Raw genomic sequence first — 6,000 nt, forward strand, 5'->3', positions numbered from 1 at the left:
GACCCAGCAGCGATCTGCTGCACATTTCACCGCGTGGAGACAAATATTTAACTTGGCTGCTTTTACAAATGTGTTCTCATTTTAAAGGCACGGTGGTCACAATGTTTAAAATTCATAATTATGTCTAATGCACGCACCGCTGTGTGATTACCAGGCACACAGTTGCACAGTTGTGTACAGTATAAAGCAGAGAATGAGCTATTTCATTTATTAATGGCACAAAATGCACCTGATGTACATTAGAATAAAAAAACATTTATGGTATTAACTGCTCGTCCGTCTGTTCTTCATATCAGTTACACAGAAAAGGCACGAGGGGCCAGTCTGCACTTTAAGCCTGATTATGGTACACTGAATTATGGGTAAATTTAAAAAAAGACACTGCTCAGCTGGGTTTAACCCGCCAGAAAATGTGAGTGTAAAACAGGAAAAAGGCTCAAAGACGATGAAGCAAAGCGCTGAGGAAGCAGTCGCCTCTGATTGGAGGATAAACGTGGTGACGAGTCTATGGTTATCTGGCTCGTGTTTAATGATGCCGCTCGCTCTTGAACCTGTGTGAGCTTGCCGCATGTTTGTGACATGACGCAGCAGATGTGGGGGATAAAGGACATATTCAGATGTATTATTAGTTCTTTATATATCACATTACTGAACCTGGAGACGTTTTTCATACACAAAAAGAAAAGATTCATGGACCTGTCTGACTTAACGAGGCACAATCAGCAAAACCAGTTACAAATAATTCAGTCGCTGCGCTGCTCATTTTCTTTTGGCTCTGGCTCAAACCGGGTGCCCTCACGCCGCAGAAGCGCCGCTGACCTGCTGTAAGATGGCGGCGGCGGTCTTTGTACCGAAGCCCTCTGTGTGTGTGTGTGTGTGTTTGTGTTGGCATCTGGTTACAGAGGCCACCCGCAGCTTGGCGCCGATCCATCACCCTCATCAGGATTGGCACTTGTTGATGACATCATCAGTCAGGCCTGCTGTCAGTGTCCCGTGTTTGTTGCTGATTCAGCCGAGCAGGTTGCACACGCTGAGCGCGCATGTTTGAAACGTCGCACTGTTAAAGCACACGTCTGTAACGTTTGTATGACAAACTGATATAACCACAATCACCTTTAAGCCCCGCCCACCAACACGCTTCAGGAAGTGTCCATATTTGGATGGGAGGGCGCAGTGCTTTGCTATCAGCTAATGCTAGCTGACATGGCTGTCACGCGGCTCGGACGCAGACACCTGCTGATCAGTCCCACCCACAGCTACCTGTGGACGTTTGGACAGTGAGGTTTTCATCCAGCTGCTGTATGATGTAATTAAAGGGTAATAATTCAGTTTGGTCTTTGCTCTGGTGTTGCCATGAATGCGACCGTCTACCAAAGACTTCTCAGCCAGCGATGTGACTTAAAGACATGATCATCGTTACCTGGATAACCTGCACGGAAGCCGGGATCAGGTGAGCGCCCTCCACCCGTGGGCTCGGGTGGATGTGTAGCTATTTTCTTCTTCTGTGACGCTCCCTGCCTCTGGTGAACCATCGAGGGCTTATTTCAGACAAACAAAAATGCTTCTATCCAAATTAAATTTGCCATGCTCAGCGCCGCTGCTGTCTTACACGCACAATCTGATCTCCTGCTTTATATCTCTGATGCGCTGTAGAATATGTTCTTATTATTTATTCCGCTGCCACGATGTTCCTTCATTGTTAGTACTTATTTGTTTTATTACTCTTTATTATTTGCTGTGTTTTCTTCATGTAATCTGTGTCTTTCCTGTTCTTATCTGCAGTGGATTATTGTCTGCGCTGCGCCAACAACTCCATTTCCTCACAGGGATCATTAAAGTCTGATCTTATCTAATCAAATTTTTTGTTTATTTGCTGTGGAAAATGTGGAAGTTTAGCAGAAGCGGTGGAAGCCCTCAGTGAAATTAGCAGCAAGTTTCCATCCGTCGTGTCGTCCCCGGATAATACTGCCCCGTCCACTCGTTTCCGTCAGCAGAGATTCGCTGAGTGAATCACTGTCAGGTGGGTAATTCTACACGGAGCGTGTACAAATGATGCTGAAAAGTTGGAAAGTTTGTGAGTGGGATTTAGCGGGAAGAAAGACGGATAAACAAAGAGAGGAAGCCAGAGACAAAGTGAGGTGTGGGCCAGGGACAGACTTGATGGGATTTTAGAAATCTATGAGGCTGATGATGAATGTCTGAAATAGGTTTGTCTGCCCATTGAAAAGCCATTTGTTTTCATTAGCTCGCAATGCTAGGGTAAGTCTACGGTGGGGACAGAGAGTGGGTGGCTGAAGCTTATGCTGAGGATAGTCATTATGGGATGGACCTCGCTAGCTAAAGACATTAGCCCAATGCTACACTGGTCCGTGTTCCTGCTGCTTAGCAAAGCTGCGGTCCAGACGTGAAAAGCGCTGAGCCTGCGTGACATTTACAGGACCTGAAAAATGGATCCTGAAATGACCTTTGCTCCAGTTTCCGTCTTCAATGTATGACTGGAGTTCATGAAAAAAGTGCGTCAGGGCTGCAAATGGGCTGCTCGCTCTAAACATCACAGTCAAACCAGACCGTCCTGAAACAGTCGCCAAAAACAAGCAGTTTACGTACGTCATGTTTTATTTCGTCCCCACCTCTGATTTGTTTATTTAACCTTTGTTCCCTCGAGGTTAAAACCATTTCTCAGGTGTCACCCGGCCCCACGGCGAAGCTGTGACACACCCGGTCGTGCAGTCTGTGTGGGACATGCTAGCCTGACATCTGGATATATCTAACATGCGGGTTAAAGTTTTCTTTGATATATTTTTACTGAAGGCGGTTTTTTAAACGTCTCCTCTCTCCTCTTTCACATCGCAGCCACTCTTAACAGTCTGCTTATCATCTCCGAGTGTCTTTTTGCCCCACGTTTCTGTGATGTGTGTTCTTTCCTATAAACTGGGAGGCAGTTAAGATGTGTGAAAATGCCGAGCAGTCCCACATAAACTTGGATCTGTTGGATTTGCCAGCTTGCAAATAATCCCTAAAAGGTGCCATTTGTGGGCTTTTTCTTTGCAATTAGCGCCCAAATCTAACGGACGTCTGCTCACACTTTACATATCTCCTTAAATTTATGCGTCCCAGAGCGAGCAGACCCTCGAGGACTCATCATCGCGGCAGGTACACCGCAGCAGTGTTTGCGTAAAGAGCCTCATTCACTCACATCGCGGCGATACGTGCAGCGCGGCAAAGACGGTAACTTGAGTCACGTTTTAAAATAAAACAGCAGCCCAGCTAATGCACATCTATCTCTCAGTGCATTTATCTATCAAATCTTATCCCCATCTGCAGCGAGATCTTCTGTAATAAAGCACGATAGTGGTGAAGCAGGCAGTGTGAACATCTCTGAATTGGCCTTTTCTAGTCTGAAAGGTTTTGTTCATGTGGAGCTGAGAGTGGCCAGAATCAATAAGAGAGAAAAATAGGAAAATGACATGGCTCTCTCCAGATGAAAGATCTAATCTCCAATATCCATTTACAGCTCAGGGCCGAACACTAAAGCAGCAACACTGCATCCTAGTTAGAGCACAAACAGCAGATGAGTGTCCACATTCATCTTTAAAGTGTCCTTAACAATGCCGCTGATTCTCGGGACGTGCCGCTTTGCTTTTGTGCTTTTGGTTTTAAGCTCCTAACGTCCTTGTCGTGGCGCGGCGACGGCGCTGACTCGGGCGTGGATTTGCCGCTGACACAAAGTCGTGTTTCTGACACAGCTTTCACTTAGATGTGATGACAATTTAATGCCGTCAGCGCAGTGGTCCTGCTTAAACTATTTCAATTTCATTGCATTTGTGCTGCTCTTTCTTCCCCGAGCTTCACTCGAACACTGGCTCGCTCACATTAACAAACACTGACACGCATGTATTAAAAGCAGCATTCGGGGGCCCGAGACTTTTTTCGCTCGCTGTTTGGTTTCATTCTTTCTATCTCCTGCTTCCCTCCTCTTCCTCCTCCTCCTTCTTCATCGCTTCCTTCTGAAGGAGAGGCGCCTTTGTAGTTTCTGTCTGCTCTTATCAGTCCTGGCATGAAGCACTCGCCTCTGCCACTGTCCTCATGTTCTCTGCAAGCTCCCACTTTTGTGTTGCCTAATGAACTCTGACCAAAATTAGACATACTTTTCAACTTTTAAACTGAAGGAGCCCCTTCAATGGTTCCTTTGTGAAGTGCTGCCACCGCTGTGAAGGGAGGGTGTGCGACTGAATGTGTGTGTGTGTGTCAGAAAGTAGAGGAATGCTGGGCTGTTTTGTGGTAGACATGAGGAATTTAGGCCTGAGCTTCATTCAGCCCTCAGGCGACAGGGAAGTGGTGTGATCTCCCTCTCTTTTCTCTGTCCACAAACATACACTCAGACATGAAAGCTTCACTCAACCATCCATCCACTCCTAGAAATAAATGCCCACTGGTGAACAGGGCTGTCGGAATCATCCAGCAATCACGGTTCATTATTTTTTTTTAAAAAAACAAGTCCTGTTCAGACAGTTCAAATAGAGCATCACATCCTCGGCGGGGAGGTGAAGATATTGGATGAGATGTTCGATAACCAAAAGCAAGTCCAGTCGTCTTCATTAAAAACACTTGAGATCTGCAAGTGGGCAAACCAGTAAAACAACCCGTGGCTCTGTGAGGGTTTCTTCTTACCAATCACTGACTCCTCCTCTGGATGCTGGTGTGACTCTAACAGAATCATCATTTCCAAAATGAACGCTGTGCTTCATTTGGTCAGGCTTGAAACCAAAGATTTAAACAACAGTCGCCTCAGGCACTTTATATTATAAACACCCTACAATAATACAGAGAAAACCCCAACAAGCAGTTGACCCCCACGAGCAACCACTTGGTGACAGTGGGAAGGAAAAACCCTTTTTTAATGGGAAGAAACCTGCAGCAGGACCAGGCTCAGGGAGGGGCGGGGCCATCTGCTGCGACCGGTCGAGGATGAGGCGAGGAAAATAGAACAAAGACAGGCTGTGGAAGAGAGCCGCACAATAATATTAACTAATGATTAAATGCAGAGAGGCGTATAAACACACAGTGAGTGAAGAAAAAACACACAGTGCATCATGGGAATCCCCCATTCAGTGCTCCATTGGGGTGATACGGTACTATAAGGTCATTAAGATAAGATGGGGCCTGATTATTTAAGACATGGATTTAACAGGGAGCCAATGAAGGGAAGCCAATACAGGAGAAATCTGCTCTCTCTTTCTAGTCCCTGTCAGGACTCTTGCTGCAGCATTTTGGATTAGCTGAGGGCACAAATGGAAGAAAGCAGTCTTACATATTTGTTTAATATGTGCATTGAAGGACATGTCCTGGTCAAAAATGACTCCAAGGTTCCTCACAGTGTTACTGGAGGCCAAGGTAATGCCATCCAGAGTAAAAATCTGGTTTGATACCATATTTCTAAGATTTTCAGGGCCGAGTACAATAACCTCAGTTTGATCTGAATTAAGAAGCAGAAAGTTAGCGGCCATCCAGGTCTTTATGTCTTTAAGACATTCCTGCAGTTTAACTAATTGGTGTGTGTTACCTGGCTTCATGGACAGATAGAGCTGGGTGTCATCTGCATAGCAGTGAAAATTTATGCTATGTCTTCTAATGATGCTGCCTAAGGGAAGCATGTATAATGTAAACAGAATTGGTCCTAGCACTGAACCCTGTGGAACACCATAATTGACCTCAGTGTGTGAAGAGGACTCTCCATTTACATGTACAAATTGGAGTCTATTAGATAGATATGATACAAACCACTGCAGTGCAGTACCTGTAATACCTACAGCATGTTCTAATCACTCTAATAGGATATTATGGTCAACAGCATCGAACGCTGCACTGAGGTCTAGCAGGACAAGCACAGAGATGAGTCCACTGTCAGAGGCCATAAGAAGATCATTTGTAACCTTCACTAAAGCTGTTTCTGTGCTGTGACGAGCTCTGAAACCTGACTGAAACTCTTCAAATAAGCCA

Source organism: Oreochromis niloticus, linkage group LG1, assembly GCF_001858045.2.
Source record: "Oreochromis niloticus isolate F11D_XX linkage group LG1, O_niloticus_UMD_NMBU, whole genome shotgun sequence".
Lineage (NCBI taxonomy): Eukaryota > Metazoa > Chordata > Actinopteri > Cichliformes > Cichlidae > Oreochromis > Oreochromis niloticus.